Source organism: Bactrocera tryoni, chromosome 3 (genome assembly GCF_016617805.1).
Source record: "Bactrocera tryoni isolate S06 chromosome 3, CSIRO_BtryS06_freeze2, whole genome shotgun sequence".
NCBI lineage: Eukaryota > Metazoa > Arthropoda > Insecta > Diptera > Tephritidae > Bactrocera > Bactrocera tryoni.
The window spans coordinates 53,452,847-53,472,593 of record NC_052501.1 but is presented as its reverse complement, the minus strand read 5'-3'; the positions used below and the strand labels follow the sequence as shown (position 1 = coordinate 53,472,593).

Genomic DNA, 19,747 nt, shown 5'->3' with positions numbered 1-19,747 from the left:
AGACAAAAAAGTGAAAAATGTCTCCATTCGAATAATAATTTGGCGGGATTTTAATGTGGTCGTCCCTCTTTTCCAATTGCTAAACGTCAAAACCTACTGAACTTTGACAGCTAATCGAGTTCAGTAGGTTTTGACGTTTAGCAATTGCTCTCTCACTTCCAGTGAGGGAGGAGTTAAACATCTCTTTACCTCTGATGCGTGCCGCTACGCTAGGCGTTACAATCAGGAATGCATTATAGAAACCTACAATTAACAAATCCTCTCATTTTCACCCACACATATGCAGGCGAAAGCTTATAGAATGATAGAAATTACATTAAGAATGCCATAGAATGAGGAAGACTCAGGGCAAAAGCCCGGCACTTCATTAGGGTTTCCTAAATATTCTACTACTAAAACGGCCAAATGCCTAAAAAAGGCAGAGTGTGTTGCCGTGTTATGCTATACAATTTATTACTTTAAGTACGTTTTTGTTAAATTTTCAAATATATTTCGATTATTAAAATTAATAAAAATTAAATGTACCTAGTTTTGATTAAAATTTTATTTATTGTGTCAAAATATTGGTAAATCTGTTCTATTTTTATAAAAATATTTGAAGAATATACATATATATTTTTGCTTAAATTATTGCAAATAGTTTTGGTAAGTATTGTATATATTATATGCGTGAATTATTTTATTATTTATTTAAATCTCTGTGCCGAAAAATCAACTATTTCGATCAGGTGATCTCAGATGTTGACGACCATATGATTCTTTTGTTACTTGGAATGTCATCATACTTTTCTCACTATGATGGACGCGAAGCCGTATCGCCCACAAAGTTCTTGTTGTCCACTATTTCGAATCCACTATTCGATGTTCGAATAAGTGGTTGCCAATTATTTACTAATTATGTTAGTTAAAATTCGGATGTTAATTCTAATCCTACATGTATACATGATGAGGTCTAAATATGGCCAGAATTTCTTAAATGGCGGGAAATGTGTGAGTATACCTTAGCCACATCCTATTGGCCGGGGGCTTTCATGATCAATAGAAATTCAAAAGTTCTATCAACTCTTAATAAATACATCACTCATCAGGATGGGTACCATTTCGCAGTAGAATATTAAACAAGCATGCAAAACCAACAAAATAAAGTAAAACAAAAGCTAACCAACAAAACTAATACTACTTAGACAATGGTGTGATTGGAGTCAGATACGTTATTATAGCAATTATTGTTGCTAGTATGTGGATATGCACAACAGTAGTTATGCAAACAAAAATGTACATATGTATATAAAAGAAACCACATATATATGTACATAAACACGAACATGCATGTACCAAAATTGTTGTACAAAATAGTGAGACTTTTGTAGAGATTTCTATGTAAAGTATAGTGTTTGATTGTATAATAAAATGAAAGTGGTTCAGACGTCATTTAAAGATCACTCTTAGTATGAATTTCCTCACCTCTTTGTGGAACACTTATGACTAAGGCTCATACAAAAGATCCATTCCATTCAATATTTAATTCACTCACTTACACATGCAAAGACTCAATCATTACTCTGCAGCAATGACTTTTACTCGCATCCAGTTAAAGTCATTGCATTTCAATTTCGTAATGACTGACCAGCGTTGTGGCAGCACCTACATATATCCATGCATTTTCAACTTCATTCCCATCCACATTATTCTTTTGTCTTTGCAGGCATTGATGTGCCACTGCTGACTATCGCGTCTACTACCGTTAACTTTCCGTCCATTTGCCCCTCGCTTGGTTGTGCTTTGTTATTGTTTTTGAGCTGAATATGCCATATCATATTTACCAGCTGCAAAATGCCATTTACAATATTCTGAAATTTAGTTTGACGCACAAACCTCGCTTGACGGATGCCATACTATGTATGCATATATTCGTACATGTGTATTTATGTGCTTTAGCAGACGTGCATAACTGAGCTGTATTATGTGGCTAAGGAAATCTGCTTCTATTTCACCTTCGAACATACAGAAGTTTTCATATACGAACTCGTAAATAGTTTTAAGTAAAAAATAATAAATTTTGATTTTCGTAATCGGCTGAAAAATTTCTTTTAGGAAATTCCGTTAGTTCTGCTTTCTCCGGAATGGGTAAGGCAGAAGCAAATGGGTCTGGTGGTGAATGAGGGCAAGACGAAATATTTTCTGTCATCAAACAAACAGTCATCACATTCGCCACTTGGCTCCCATGTCACTATTGACAGTAATAACTGCGAAGTCATAGATAATTTGTCTATCTTCTAACCAGTGTTAACAACAATGTCAGCCTTGAAATCCAACATAGAATAATTCTTGCCAACAGATGTTGCTCAGACTGAGTAGGCAATTGAGAAATAAAGTCCTCTCGCGACAAATAAAAACAAAACTCTATAAGTCACTCATTATTCCCGTCCTGCTATATGGTGCAGAGGCATTAACAATGACAACAGCTGATGAGTCGGTGTTACGAGTTTTCAAGGAGCTTCTTTATTCAATTTCAAAACTTAAAATTCTGATATTTAAAACATAAAGTTTATTACTCGAAGATTCCAAAAATTGTCAAAGAGCTTCAAATCCTCTTTAGCCGAGAGGGAATTTACTTATCCATTTTATCATAATAGCTTAAGTAAAGGACAAAAAATCAAGTGTGTTTTATGAGCCTTTCCAATGTGTGACCATAGGACCACTCTGCCGGCATATCACTTCTGTTGGTAACAATTAATATAATCCTTTCTAACTCTTTTCATTTTTTTTAATATTTTCCCGTTCATCACATAAAACCTATCAGATTTTGTTGTGTAGAACCTTTTGATATATAAAACACATATGTAATATTGTTCCATAGCTAAAGAAGTTAACACTTACCAATAATGCCAAAAGGAAATTTTGGCAGCAAACAAAATTTGCCAATAAGTGGCGAATGCACATCACGACCATTGTACGAGTAGACTGCAGGCCAATCGAAGTTGCAGTGCTCCTTGCCGGAACCAATTAGTCGTATGGGACAAGTCATGACGTTCTCACACCTGCAAAGCAAAAGAAAAATATAAAAGATGAAGCGATAAGAAAAAGAGTAAAAGTAAGCTTAGAAGTGAAGTTGGCAAAAAGTTTGGATCATCAAGTATAGTATATACCAACCAAGGTGAGCGGGTTACTGGTACATAAAATATCCATTTTCTATTGACGAAGAGAGTGCGGCAGTTACGCTCGCAACAGTTTGGGCAAATGGCGTAAAATCGTTGTTGTGGGTACAATAAGGATAAAGTGTGCTTAAGGGCTAGTGTTGTAATTGAAAACTAATATTTGAAAAGCAGACGGAAGATTGGGCTTTGTTAAGAGGCGTCAATGCCTGTACAGGCAGACTCCGATTAATATAATCTGCAATGATATAATTTTTAAAGTTATCATATACAGTACATACATTATTTATTACATACATTTAATAGAATTCTAACTTTAAAAATTTTCCCATCTATAATGATATGTATAAGTAATAGTTTATAAATTCGAATATTTAATCAAACATTTTGAAGCGAAATATCAGTTTTTTTAAGTTAGTAGGCTTTATGTTTGCTGAAATCTTTAATTTTGTCGTTAAAAAAATCATTCTCACAAAGAGAATTAAAGACATTAACGGATATAAATCGCAAGATGAAGAGTTCAAAAAATTATGTCATCGCTGATTAAAATCCTTGCAACACTCCATATGGATAAAAGAGTCAAATAATAGGATACATAATCACAAACGCATACGTATGAAGTACATATGTATGTATATACACAAGTTATTTATGATTTTCTTACTGTTATTCTTGCCATGCTAGTCATTTTCATTTCCTCATCCGCATTAATTACACTGTTCAACAGCATTTTTGAAACAGAATAGCGACCCTATAATTCTGAAAGGGTATGTTGAGTAGATCATTTTTGTAGAACAAACTTATGGTCCAGCACGTCTGAGTTTTTTTTTTTTTACAGTGGGTCAAAGTTTTAATTTTTTGATCGAAGGGAGCATTATACTATATGAAAAAAATGTTGTAAGTTAATATCTGAGAGAATTCTTATGGTCAGAGTTGTATTGTGGAATTGTATGAGGATTATTTTTGTGGAAGATCTTAACCCTCTAACTGATTTCTTTATGGGTCAATTTGACCCTTTTTTCGAGAAAATCAAAAAATATCCTTTAAAAAAGGACATTTAAGGATTAAAATATTCTACGAAAATGTTTGGCGGAACAGGATACACAAAATATATGTGCTTTCTTTGTAAATGGGATTCACGTGCTACCAGCAGCCATTATCATTTTAAATATTTCGAAGAACGTAAAGAAAATATTATTGGTGACTTAAATGTAATCCATGAATCTCTTGTCTTAAAAGATAAGGTCATACTTCCACCGCTGAATATTAAGTTGGGCGTGGTGAAAAATTTTATTAAAAGCTTAAATACACAAGGATATGCTTTCAAACGCATTCAAACAATCTGCAATCTGCAGCAAAATTAAAAGAAGGTAAAATACGGTTTTAAGAAATAATTTATTTCATTTAATGTAAACTACCTTTTCTAGGAATGCTCGTTGGACCCGTTATCAGAAAATTATTACAAGATGAAGAATTTTATGGTCATCTGTCGGATATGCAAAAGACAGCATTTGACTTTATGCAGCTGGTTATATCAGAATTCCTTGGAAACTCAAAAGCACAAAACTATGCAGAAAATATTGAAAGCATGCTAATCGTTTTTAACAATATTGGCGTTAAGATGTCACTAAAGCTGCATTTTCTGCACTCTCATCTCAATTTTTTTAAAGAAAACCTTGGAGCGGTTTCAGATGAACACGGTGAAAGGTTTCATCAGGATATAAAGGTATTGGAAGAAAGATTCAAAGGGAAATCCCAAAGTGTAATGCTTGCTGAATACGTACGGGGCTTGTACAGAAACCTTGACACATCGGAACATTCACGTCAAGCTAAATACAGGAAAGCATATTAAGTTTAATCTTTAATCCATTTTCCTACCATTGCTGAAGCAAAAAAATAAATATGTACATACCATAAAAACAAAATTATAATTTTTTTATCAATCGTAAAGAGCTTTATTTACAACAATGGTGTCTTTGGTGACTCCCACTGAAATTCTCCGCCAAACATTTTCGTAGAATATTTTAATCCTTAAATGTCCTTTTTTAAAGGACCCATAAAGAAACCAGTTAGAGGGTTAAGATCTTCCACAAAAATCATCCTCATACAATTCCACAATACAACTCTGACCATAAGAATTCTCTCAGACTTTAACTTAAAACATTTTTTTCATATAGTATAATGCTCCCTTCGACCAAGAAATGAAAACTTTGACCCACTGTAAAAAAAAACTCAGACGTGCTGGACCATAAGTTTGTTCTACAAAAATGATCTACTCAACATACCCTTTCAGAATTAAGGGGTCGCTATTCTGTTCCATTCAAAAAGTCTTCATTTGTTGGACAGTGTTATCAGAGCAACGGTATTTTATTTGCTATTTTCATTGAACTTCTTTATATATCCTTCTTCTTCTTAATTGGCGTAGACACCGCTTACGCGATTATAGCCGAGTTAACAACAGCGCGCCAGTCATTTCTCCTTTTCGCTACGTGGCGCCAATTGGATATTCCAAGCGTAGCCAGACCTTCTCCACTTGGTCCTTCCAACGGAGTGGAGGTCTTCCTCTTCCTCTGCTTCTCCCGGCGAGTACAGCGTCGAATACTTTCAGAGCTGGAGTGTTTTCGTCCATTCGGACAACATGACCTAGCCAGCGTAGCCGCTGTCTTTTAATTCGCTGAACTATGTCAATGTCGTCGTATATCTCGTACAGCTCATCGTTCCATCGAATGCGATATTCGCCGTGGCCAACGCGCAAAGGACCATAAATCTTTCACAGAACTTTTCTCTCGAAATCTCGCAACGTCGACTCATCAGTTGTTGACATCGTCCAAGCCTCTGCACCATATAGCAGGACGGGAATTATGAGCGACTTATAGAGTTTGGCTTTTGTTCGTCGAGAGAGGACTTTACTTTTCAATTGCCTACTCAGTCCGAAGTAGCACCTGTTGGCAAGAGTTATCCTACATTGTATTTCCAGGCTGACATTGTTGGTGGTGTTAATACTGGTTCCTAAATAGACGAAATTATCTACAACTTCAAAGTTATGACTGTCAACAGTGACGTGAGTGCCAAGTCGCGAGTGCGACGACTGTTTGTTTGATGACAGGAGATATTTCGTCTTGCCCTCGTTCACTGCCAGACCCATTTGTTTTGCTTCCTTGTATAGTCTGCAGAAAGCAGAACTAACGGCGCGGGTGTTAAGGCCGATGATATCAATATCATCAGCATACGCCAGCAGCTGTACACTCTTATAAAAGATGGTACCTTCTCTATTAAATTCTGCAGCTCGAACTATTTTCTCCAGAAGCAGGTTGAAAAAGTCACACGATAGGGAATCGCCTTGTCTGAAACCTCGTTTGGTATCAAACGGCTCGGAGAGGTTCTTCCCGATTCTGACGGAGCTTTTCGTGTTGCTCAGCGTCAGTTTACACAGCCGTATTAGTTTTGCGGGAATACCAAATTCAGACATCGCGGCATAGAGGCAGCTCCATGTTGTGCTGTCGAAAGCAGCTTTGAAATCGACGAAGAGGTGGTGTGTGTCGATTCTCCTTTCACGAGTCTTTTCCAAGATTTGGCGCATGGTGAATATCTGGTCGGTTGTTGATTTTCCAGGTCTAAAGCCACACTGATAAGGTCCAATCAGTTTGTTGACGCTGGGCTTTAATCTTTCACACAATACGCTCGATAGAACCTTATATGCGATGTTGAGGAGGCTAATCCCACGGTAGTTGGCGCAGATTATGGGATCTCCTTTTTTATGGATTGGGCATAGCACACTTAAATTCCAATCGTTGGGTACGCTTTCGTCCGACCATATTTTACAAAGAAGCTGATGCATGCTCCTTATCAGTTCTTCGCCGCCGTGTTTGAATAGCTCGGCCGGCAATCCATCGTCCCCCGCCGCTTTGTTGTTCTTCAGGCGGGTAATTGCTATTCGAACTTCTTCATGATCGGACAATGGAACGTCGGCTCCATCGTCGTCGGTTGGGGAATCGGGTTCGCCTTCCCCTGGCGTTGTGCATTCACTGCCATTTAGCAGGCTGGAGAAGTGTTCCCTCCATAATTTAAGTATGCTCTGGGCATCGGTGACTAGATCACCTTTGGGGGTTCTACAAGAGTATGCTCCGGTCTTGAAACCTTCTGTTAGCCGCCGCATTTTTTCGTAGAATTTTCGAGCATTACCCCTGTCGGCCAGCTTATCAAGCTCTTCATACTCACGCATTTCGGCCTCTTTCTTTTTCTGTCTGCAAATGCGTCTCGCTTCCCTCTTCAGCTCTCGGTATCTATCCCAACATGCACGTGTTGTGGTCGATCGTAACGTTGCGAGGTAGGCAGCCTGTTTTTTCTCCGCTGCGAAGCGGCACTCCTCGTCGTACCTGTTGTTCTTTTGTACTTTCCGAAAACCAATGGTTTCGGATGCAGCTGTACGTGAGGAGTTTGAAATGCCGTCCCACAGTTCCCTTATACCGAGTTGTTGATGAGTGCTTTCAGAGAGCAGGAGTGCAAGCCGAGTAGAAAATCGTTTTGCAGTCTGTTGTGATTGCAGCTTTTCGACGTCGAACCTTCCTTGTGCTTGTTGATGTTAGGACCTCGGAGCGCACCCACATCTAAAACACTGGAGACGTGTCTTTCCGTCTATCACAACATGATTGATCTGGTTGGTAGTTTTTCGATCCGGAGACAGCCAGGTAGCTTGATGAATCTTTTTGTGCTGGAATCTAGTACTACAGATAACCATATTTCGGGCCCCGGCGAAGTCGATCAGCCTCAACCCATTTGGGGATGTTTCCTCGTGGTAGCTGAACTTACCGACCGTAGTGCCAAAGATACCTTCTTTGCCCACCCTGGCGTTAAAGTCGCCAAGCACGATTTTGTCTCATAAGTGCGTTCCAAGCACTCATAAAAGGCATCTTTGGTCACATCGTCCTTCTCATCCGTCGGGGCGTGGGCGCAGATCAGCGATATGTTGAAGAACCTCGCTTTGATGCGGATTGTGGCTAGACGTTCATTCACCGGAGTGAATGATAGTACTCGGCGACCTTTCCAAGCAACATCGCTTAGTTCTTTCGGCTCTTGAAAATTTTCAAGAAGATCCAACGTTTTCGAGCTAAATTTTGTTCAGCGAAGAGGTTTATTTCTGACTCAATGGGTACGTAAAAGCTCAATTACCGCATTTGGGACAAAGAACAACATCAAGAGATTCAGTAGCAACCATTTCATTCAGAAAACCAGCTACGGTTTGATGTGATTTTTCTTAAAAAATGATGCTGGAGAGAACGTAAGCGTCAATGAATTTATTGAGAGAACACTTCGGTGAGCAGACAATTTAAGGGTTTTGCCGGTCGCTTGACTACCAAGATCGTATGATATGCTACCATTAGACTTCTCAATTAAATTTAAAAAAAGTAGGGAACCTCGAAATGGATCACCCTTTGTAAAGAGTGTGCATGAATATACGAAGTATGTTGCGATGAATAATGAATAAGGCTAATTTGTAGCTATTTGGTGCTGGTTAGAAAAATTAATGAGCGAGTAGGGGGTGTTGGTAATAAATAATGCAAAGTTATCGATACAGTGAGAGCGAAATAATATCCAATATATGTGTACATAAAAAATAAAATCCTCCCACGCATTGTTAAAAAAAAGTTTTAAGTACCACGTCTTGAATGACGTTGTGATCGATATAATAAATATATTAACACTTTATAACTATATATTCAGAAAAACGAAAAATGTGGTTTAAAGTAAAATTAATTTATTCAACATTTTCTCATAAAATATGGAAGAACTCAGATTTTGGCTCAATAGCCACTATCTATACATTGGTGTATTTTAAATTGAAATGAAAGTTTATAAAAAAGCGATATTGAGTGTTTTTTTCTAATTTCTTCATTAATACGATGATCGTCTTATAAGGCACAAAGGTTTTTGATTAAAATCTAAAATTTTGTAAAGTATGTATGTTGAGCAGATCATATATTATTTTCAAAACTACTCTTGCAGCAGGAATACTTTTCACACAAACGATAATGTTATATAAGTATATAGTATATGAATAATAAACTAATTTGTCTTAAATTTTCCTGAATTAGGTTAAATTAAAATTTCATTATTTCAAATATATAGAGACACATTAAATGAAGTTAACAGTCACGTTACGCTATAATTTTGGATTTTTTTATATGCTCTAAGACGTTACAAGAAGAAGAAGAAGACGTGACAACGCCATAAGGTCATACTTTTTATATACATATACCTATTCTCCCGAATAGCGCTAATTTGGTACCCGTGCTGAGTTTTCGCATTATATGTATGTGTGATACAAATGTAAATAGGGTGACCACTCATTCCAGCTTTTACTGAAAGTTGACAAATTTTACAGTTTTGTTCGTTACCAAATGTAGGTTCGATTTCTTTTGAAAGGTTACACAATTACAAAAGTGTGGCAATAATATAAAAACATTTTAGAACCCAGACAGCAGTGCCATAAAGTCATATATTGAACCATCATTATCGATAAGCACTAATTTGTCTAATCTAATTGTGTTTGTAATATTTTATTATTTTGGGTGACATACTTGTACTCTTGCCAAACACCTACGTTTTCAAAGAACTAATCAGACAGTAACGCTGAGAAACATTTTTTTCAAGACTTTTTTTTTTGCCTTTATAAGAACAGGTGGCGACTCTATTATTGCGCATGTACGTATGTAAATACTTATACCTGCTGTATGCCAAAGCGCTCATATCAATTATGCCTTCCCAAAAAGTTGGTGAGAACTTTGCCATATCAATCGCGACATCAATAACAACTGCAAAAACAGCAACAACAATAAAGAAAATTAGCTGAAATGTGCGATGAAATAGCACATACAATAACCTAGTGATTGGTGCATGTGGGCCGGTGTGTGTGTGCTACCACTTAGTTTTGAAAATGTATAATGATTGCTGCGGGAACTTTTTGTTATCATAGGGCATTGATCGGACAACGCGAAAACCGTTGAGAAACCGTTTCTTGCTTTGGTCTCATGCAAATTTATCATGGAAAAGGGAAACTTTTTAGGGGCGTTAATTATGTCGAATTTTGTGTTAATGTGAAATTAATTTGCGGCTCATTTTCGGTTAATTTATGGAAATAATTTATCTGAGTTTTTGTGTTGAAAGAAACATGGTGAAATTTTGAATTTAAATTTCAGAAATGCGCGAAATTAGCTACTAAATATAATATTACGCTGAGGCAAATATATGGCGAGTGTGAGATGGACTAATCTTGTTGAAGCCCTAAGACCATGCAAAGGGAAAAATAGATATTTTGAAGCCTTACTACTTTATTTACTTTAACATTTAACATACAAGAAAACTGAAAAAAGGTGCATAGAATTCTTTTAAATCCATACATTTGACCCAGCAATGCTTAAATTTCCTTATCTCGTCTCGGAAGTTCGAAATAAAAATTGGGCCGTTTTTTTGCAATTTGGCTTCGAACGGGCCCAAAAAGTCGGAAAAGTTATGCTGTGACCGTTTTTCCCTACATTACACCTTTGGAGCCTTCGCCTGTTTTGAAGCAATTTCTTGCAGTGAAGTGAACTCTTTTGTACGCTTCTATTTTCCTGGTATGCTTTACTGGATGAAAGACAAAGAAAGATGAAAGATTACTAAGAATTTTGGGCCTTGTGTTGTGCACTTGGCAAGGGCTCGATTGCCGAAAGCAATATTGAGCCTCTTTCCAGTATGGCTATCAAAGGCAGATATCAGGATAATTCAAGCAAATTTCTAGAGCCTTAGGTTCTCTAAAAAACCAGCGTATAGCTGACAAATTGAAATGACAAAAACTAACAGAAAAATATATAAAGTTGCGTAGGAAACTCGATTTTAATATGACGAATATTAAATTTCGTCATTGAGGGCTTTAAGCACTCCGAGCTTAATTTTACCTAAAATCTGTCTTTAAATCTCTTCTCTGGGCTGCTGAACTCCGTTTTTATAATTATTGCTTTAAGCAGAATTGCATTCTCATAACACCTGAATAATCTGCGGTCAATGCGAGTGCAAGAAAAAATTTTGAAACAACGTGTCTAGTTTTTTAAATTAGTGTGGTATTTTTATAAAATCCAAAATAAGTGGCATTCAAAACGAGTTAATGGTAACTCTTTTGAAAGTTATAAATTTTTTAACTCAACATCTAACGTGATTTGGCCCGTTAAAACTGCCTTAAACAACTTCTACTTAAGTAAACTGACCTTAATGTTCCACCTGAAGTAACTGAAAAAATATCTTATTTTATCAAGGCCGAAGCCTTAAAAATTTTCCGTTTGAAAATACCATCGGAAATTTCAATTAAGATTAGTTTTAACAAGTAAGGAAGGGCTAAGTTCGGGTGTCACCGAACATTTTATACTCTCGCATGGTAAAGTGATAATCGAGATTTCATAATACGTCATTTACATATTTTTCAAACACCGAATTTTTGTAAAGTTTTATTCCGCTATCATCATTGGTTCCTAATGTTTATACTCGTATTATACAGAGAAGGCATCAGATGGAATTCAAAATAGCTTTATATTGGAAGAAGGCGTGGTTGTGAACCGATTTCACCCATATTTCGTACATGTCATCAAGGTGTTAAGAAAATATTATATACCGAATTTCATTGAAATCGGTCTAGTAGTTCCTGAGATATGGTTCTTGGTCCATAAGTGGGCGGCGCCACGCCCATTTTCAATTTTTAAAAAAAGCCTGGGTGCAGCTTCCTTCCGCCACTTCTTCCGTAAAATTTAGTGTTTCTGACGTTTTTTATTAGTCGGTTAACGCACTTTTAGTGATTTTGAACATAACCTTTGTATGGGAGGTGGGCGTGGTTATTATCCGATTTCTTCCATTTTTGAACTGTATATGGAAATGCCTGAAGAAAACGACTCTGTAGACTTTGGTTGACATAGCTATAGTAGTTTCCGAGATATGTACAAAAACTTAGTAGGGGGCGGGGCCACGCCCACTTTTCCAAAACAATTGCGTCCAAATATGCCCCTCCCTAATGCGATCCTTCACTTTAAAATGGTTTCCGCCATTTTGTGGGCGTGGCAGTGGGCCGACTTTGCCCATCTTCGAACTTAACCTTCTTATGGAGCCAAGGAATACGTGTACCAAGTTTCATCATGATATCTCAATTTTTACTCAAGTTACAGCTTGCACGGACGGACGGACAGACGGACGGACGGACAGACGGACGGACAGACGGACGGACAGACGGACGGACAGACTGCGCAAATGCAACAAAAAATGTAATGTTTTCATTGGAAAAAGAAACCAAAATTCTTCAAAAATATTTTTTTTATAGCCCTTTTATATTTTGTCGGTGGAGAATAAAAATAAATTTGTAAAATTTTCATAAAATGTAGAAAAAAACGAGCATTTGTGTGAATGTTTAGGGTAAGAAATGGAGAAATGAATAAATGCGAAAAACAATAAACGCGAGGTTTAAAAAGTGATGAAAAAAGTAATTTATTTAAAAAATATACGTGCAGGCACAAACACAACAAAGGAAGTAAAAAATACCTCAAAGAAACATCGCCCAAAATAACTGTAAACAGCGACGCTACGAAGATATTCGCATACCGGCCACGCGTTAGGTTTATTTTAATTGGCTCACGTTCAACAATTTGCAACAAACGAGCAGAGAAAACAATAAAAAAAACTGAATGAATCAAAAAACGACCAACTCCACTCTCACTAAAGCTAAAAGAGTTGTTATGCTACTATGAAAGTGATATTTGCATATATGGATAGATGCATATAAAACAAAAAAATATCTTTTTTCTTAACTTTGTTATTGTTGGCAGCTCACTGTCTTTAAAAAGGCAAAAGCCATTAAGCGTTTTTGCGTTATTATTAGTTGTTATATGATTTAAGGGATCGTCTCAGTGTGCCCGTCCGAAAACTTTATAATAACAGGCTGGTTGGTATTTAGCACAATTTGTTTACCAATTTCATATCAGTCTGTAATTGGAGAATTGTACAAATGCTATGATACTTCCAAATGATGAAAGAGGCTTTTTGAAAATATGTATATGTTTTTGCCATTAAGTAGAAGTGGTTTGATATTATAGACCTGCCAGTTTTATTATATTTATTTTGTTAAATTGAAGAAACTGGTGGTTCTGATCGTTGAGGCTTTTCCAATCGTAGAATTAATTAAGTAAATAAATTGAAATTAAATGTTTTTAGTACTTCTCAGAATATGACTGTAGTTTAGGTTTTCACAAATTAGAGTGAGATTGCTTAGGGTCACAGAAAGAAAGATGATCAGTATTGCGGTGTGCGGCTTCGCTAAATTAGTATATCTTTTTGAACGAGAGTGTTTTTTTTTTTTGTTTTTAGAACTAAAGTGGGAATAGGGAATTGGGAGGAATTAATATATAAACAAACTAGAACATCGTTAAATTTGGTTGGACTGAATCTATATGAGATAGCGGCTCAATCTGGAAAAAATTAATGTGACGTTGCCATAGACAATAATCTATAAAAAAGTTCGCTAGTTCAGTTCGGCAGCTATATGCTATAGTGGTCTGATGAGTCAAAGACGAATAGATGTCTCGAAAAGTGAAGAACTAGTTAACGTTTATACAAACGGACAGTGAGGCATTCCAAAATCAGCTCAACTCGTCACGCTGATCATTTATTCATATGTATATATGGTATATTGGGTCGTTCACACTTAACCGCCTTGCTTTATTTGAACAGATCATCCAGTAAGGTTTGTTGGTTTTTCTTAAATTTTAGAGAATATTGTTTGTTTTGCTATTTTACTAGTACCAGTCAGGCGGAAATGGCGTGATATGTTCGGAGGAGATGTGTTACCCGAACGCCAGTGCCAAAATTGGATGACAAATTTTCATTCCGGTAATTTCGATCTAGAGGATGTACCTGCATGGTCACTTGAATATATAATCAAATGGATTATTGAAAAATATCGACCTCTAAATTTCGACCTTAAATAATTTTAACAAAAAAAACAAAAAATTTGACGAAATATTTATATCACGGGGTATGTGTCGGTCCCCTTCGTAATGAACTTCTAATGTTCAAAATCGGTGATTTTTCGAAATTTTCGTGTACGACTTGACGTGGTTTTAACCAAGTGCAAGAGATCAAAACACTTCGAAGGCCAATAATTATCAATTAAGGGCTGTCTGTTTAATAGGATTTCAAAGAAATCGTTTATTTTGAGCTTTTGTACCACGATTATTTTTATAGTGAATTGTGATCAGCTGGACAAATTTAGTGATTCACTAAAACAGAAGAGGTCAGAATTGATCAAAGAAAAGGTGTAGTAGTTTGATGACTCGCAACAAGCTTTTACAGTCTGAATGGGATGTTTTCCCCTACCCTCCACATTCTCCAAACTTGGCACCTTCGGATTATTATCTGCAAAATTTTTTGTGTGAGAGAACATTCACCACAAATCGGGAAGTTGGATCAGTTTTTTGGCTGTACGGATCAAACATTTTATGAGCGTGTAATCAGTCACTTGCCTGAAAGCTGGCAAAAGAAAATGAAGAATTTATAATTTCAAAAAATGTTTTATAAAGAAAAAACCCCTTCCTGATTGCATTAAAAAACGAAATTACTTATTGAACGACCCAATATTTTATATGGTCTCCGAAGTTTCCATCTGAGTGTAATAAAAGATCGTTGCAATACTTAGTTCAGGTTATAAAAACACTCGCAGATTATATGGTTGTATGTATATTATACTTCTGAATTTTTGTCAGCCCTTTGAATGGAGATAAATTAGAGTAATATGAAACTGTGTTGCCGTCCAATCCTCCCGAAGGAGTAACTTAACTCAATCATGTCGTAAAGAGCAAAACCCACGAGTGGTGGTGGGTGGTGCTTAATAGGGTGGGTCGATTCCAGACTTTTTTCGATTCGGGATTTCTAATAGTGCGGAAAAGTTGCCTTAGTACTTCCTGATTCCAATGCAACTTCTTGTTTTGAGATCGGATTGCATCTTCAACCCCAACTCCGGCCTTGAAATTTCGGAAATTCGCCTAAAATCGTGAAATTGTCTACCTAGCCTGAAATACGCATCTCATGGCATAATGTATACACTGTTTAATTTAAATGTATGTATTGTTACAGTCAATCAACAAACGAGTGCCACTAATTTGATCAGTAACAAGTAAGGAAGGGCTAAGTTCGGGTGTCACCGAACATTTTATACTCTCGCATGGTAAAGTGATAATCGAGATTTCATAATACGTCATTTACATATTTTTCAAATACCGTATTTTTGTAAAGTTTTATTCCGCTATCATCATTGGTTCCTAATGTTTATACTCGTATTATACAGAGAAGGCATTAGATGGAATTCAAAATAGCTTTATATTGGAAGAATGCGTGGTTGTGAACCGATTTCACCCATATTTCGTACATGTCATCAGGGTGTTAAGAAAATATTATATACCGAATTTCATTGAAATCGGTGAAGTAGTTACCGAGATATGGTTTTTGGTCCATAAGTGGGCGGCGTCACGCCCATTTTCAATTTTTAAAAAAGGCCTGGGTGCAGCTTCCTTCTGCCATTTCTTCCGTAAAATTTAGTGTTTCTGACGTTTTTTGTTAGTCGGTTAACGCACTTTTAGTGATTTTCAACATAACCTTTGTATGGGAGGTGGGCGTGGTTATTATCCGATTTATTCCATTTTTAAACTGTATATAGAAATGCCTGAAGGAAACGACTTTATAGAGTTTGGTTGACATAGCTATAGTAGTTTCTGAGATATGTAAAAAAAACTTAGTAGGGGGCGGGAATACACGCCCACTTTTCCAAAAAAATTACTTCCAAATATGCTCCTTCCTAATGCGATCCTTTGTGCAAAATTTCACTTTAATATCTTTATTTATGGCTTAGTTATGACACTTTATAGGTTTTCGGTTTCCGCCATTTTGTGGGCGTGGCAGTGGGCTGATTTTGCCCATCTTCGAACTTAACCTTCTTATGGAGCCAAGGAATACGTGTAGCAAGTTTCATCATGATATCTCAATTTTTACTCAAGTTACAGCTTGCACGGACGGACGGACAGACAGACATCCGGATTTCGACTCTACTCGTCACCCTGATCACTTTGGTATATATAACCCTATATCTGACTCTTTTAGTTTTAGGACTTACAAACAACCGTTATGTGAACAAAACTATAATACTCTCGTTAGCAACATTGTTGCGAGAGTATAAAAATACCATTGTACACTTAGCAAAGCTTTGTCTGGAAGAACAAAATTAATGCTGAAACAAAAAAATAAACAAAAAATACAAGCTAAAAAATTACGCAACATCGAACGCAACGGTATTTCAAGCATGGACATGGACATGGAGTATTACAGAGCACACACAAATTGAGATGTGGCATAAATATTTATGTATCTAAATATCGCGCTCAAAAACATCAACTACACGCAGAGGTAAAATTCCAATGATATAATGTTTGAAAAACAGATAGCCGTTCAGGTAAAACAGGAAGTAAATTCGGATGCATCGTAAAATAGATAAGATAAAAAGTTAAATAGAAGCCATGAATTCGGGAAATAGCATGTTAGGAAAGTAAAGGTGCAGACGAATGCATATTATGGTCCTGGCCGGTGGGTGAGGAAGTGTGGGTAATCGAGAAAAATTGATGGAGAAGGAAATTTTCGCAGTAACCGGAAGTTAGGCAGCTCAATGAGAAGCACGATGAGAAGAAATTTTGTGCAAACACATGGACATGAAATATTAACAACTAAACGGTGAATGTGTTTTTTTTTTCAATTGGATTTTACTAATGAAAGAAGAATTGTATGACGTACATACTACGACTTATTTACTAAAATACATAGATAAAAATGTTTAAAATTAGAGTTTAAATTTCTCTATTAGTTGTACTCTGTTTGCACTGACAACAATATGCTGTAGCAATATGTCCTTTTAAGAACTTTGATATTAACTTGATAAATCGACAATGGTTACGAAGAATTTGTTATGATGTATAAAACAAAATGGCTATATCCTTTATTTTTCTCGTCTGTTTTGTATTAACTAACATTGCCCGTCTTAAGGTGCGCGGTGAAAACTTGTATATATTATAAAACAAGAATAACTAGATAAATATAAGAGCTCATATATCGAAGAATAAGTGAACAGAGTAGACTTGAAATATGTTGCTGTTAAATAAAATTCCACAACACTTTTTCTGCATGTGATAAAAAATAAAAAATCTATGTATCCAAGAGCATCTTTGAATTGCTATTCTTTGGGCGTAAATTATTACTAACTAGCTGACCCGGCAGTCGTTGTCCTGCCTGAAATTATTTATTTTGAAATGAAATGAAAAGAAAGTTGAATTTATATTGTGTTGAAAATCATTTATTTTCGATTTTTCGAAATTTTTTCAATGTAACGAAGCTTGATAAACAATATTTTTTGGTTTCTGTTTCGGTGCGTAAATGTACAGAGAAGATGGGTTTCCAACTCGTGAGCACGCCACGTATATCCGGCCGTGTGAAATACATAGCATTTCCAAATTTATGCCACACACTTCTAGCGACTATCCTTGTGTCCTATTGATTCTCATCTCAAATGCAATTTTCACTGGAAACGGAGTGCGTTGGAACTGATATGGAAAATTGTAGAACTCTTTGAAAACTGAAAAGGTTTGAACTGAAATGGCAAATCGTTGGAGCTCAGAGGAATTCGTAGAGTCAAGCATTCGGCCCCTTGTATTCGATAGGTGCGTCACAATCAGTCGGGTTCCATTACACAGTTTCGGCGCATGAATATTGCGAAATATAATAATGACAGATCTAACTTTGAGACGCAAATAATGCGGTGTCAAACCAAGTCTCTCCAAAGCACTTAGAAATTCCATTTGATAGTACGCGGCTTCGTCTCATTGTCAAGATGATCGGTCGATTTGTATGAGCGCAAGTCTCCCGGAAATTGATATTTTTGGCAGCTAAAATTGTGCGTGCACTCAAGAAATCGTAGTTACGATAATTTGGCCAATGTCCGAATATTCTTTATGAGTTCATCTTTCATGAATTGATAAACGGCAGATGGAATTGATATTAAACCACCGGAAGTATCAACCAGAATCGACACATTTCCAACTCTTAGCGAATACGATGTAAAATGCCTTCGACAATGTAATTTTTGTTCGTATACCATAATTGAAGCGGATTTGAAGGTTGATATGTCGAAATGATCTTCCCGAAAAGTGTGCGAACTTCATTTGCACCGCATCGTACATATTTTGCTGGCTTGCTTCTAAAAAAATTGTACACACCGTACCATTTACAGTACGCAATGACTCAAATGAAGTTGAAATGCGTACATTAACCAATAGGAACCGAAAGTCGCTTTTCCGGTGGATTGTGTAAATTCATCGAAATGCATTATTATAGAACACACACTGCGTAATTTTGTTGCGGGCGGTGTTTCCACTGGCTGCACTTTATTCTCTGGGTTGAAGTACACTCTTTGGTCATTCTTCGTAATTTTGTTGCGGGCGGTGTTTCCACTGGCTGCACTATATTCTCTGGGTTGAAGTACACTCTTTGGCCATTCTCCAAATTATGTGCGAGACGCACAACAGTCGGAAAACGTTCATGAATTGCAAAAGTAAATATCCTACAAAGCGCTTTATTGCAGTTCGACCGTATCTTTCAAGACCAATAACCGCCATGTTGCATCCTTTGGTGACTTACTTGCAAACATGCACATTGAATGTGAATTAGACAACAGTGGCGAATATAGTACGATCCATATGTTGTCAACTTCGATATTCACTCTTCTAAGTTGTGTGGTCGTCTGATGAGCTACGACGATAGAGTGGATATCCATCATTTCCAGTTTGCGATTCCGAAAGGAAAGCAAGTGGATAGTGTTTTGTGCATTTATTGTTAGACATACAAACCGAAGTGGGATTGTGGTGTCCGCAAAGTCCATGAACCATATTGGTTTTCATCACTTCGTTTAATACTGGATCTTTCTCTGCATGAGGAATTTCCGCAGAAATGATTTCATCAATTTGATCTGGTGGAACCACTATCCACCATCCAAAGAAGAACATCGTAACTGTTGTTTGAAAATTCGTGCTGTGACAACGTGACGATCGCTTGCTGATTGAGCCCGATCCATAATTCCACACGTATGTCATCGCATCCTGGGAGTACTCGTTCATGTGCCTTGGCGTTGATGGCAAAAAGAACACCGACTGATATTAGCAAAATAACAAATTTCAATCTCTAATTGATCACTTCGTTTGAAACACACATAAAGTTTCCACTGAATAATTTTCAAATTTTTTTTTTTAAATAGCCGGAATAAAAGAGCAAGCGACCGAAATTGAACGATTCAAATAATATACAAATCAAAATATTGAAAAACAAAAGAAAAAAGAATTGTATGAAAAAAGTTAATTTTTCGACTTTTTCCTATGAAAAGTTTTTTTTTTTCTGAACCTTTCCAGATCCACAGCGAACAACTTCTGAAAATTTCATGAAGATTGGTTTCGCCGTTCTCGAGCCTTAGCGTTACTAACAAACAAACATTCATT

The 19,747-nt window shown here is 36.5% G+C and overlaps 1 long non-coding RNA gene and 1 pseudogene across 1 annotated transcript in view; one reads left to right on the top strand and one right to left on the bottom strand.

The window, feature by feature from the left end:
* Positions 1-2,560: 2,560 nt before the first annotated feature.
* LOC120772504 overlaps positions 2,561-19,747 on the bottom strand; it is an 80,168-nt gene continuing 62,981 nt past the window's right edge. The window contains exons 5-6 of the long non-coding RNA XR_005705063.1: positions 2,881-3,041; positions 2,561-2,820 (exon numbers count right to left, since the gene is read on the bottom strand). This is a non-coding gene — a long non-coding RNA (uncharacterized LOC120772504). The remainder of the gene's footprint in view (positions 2,821-2,880; positions 3,042-19,747) is intronic.
* LOC120772503 lies at positions 4,268-5,007 on the top strand (annotated as a pseudogene).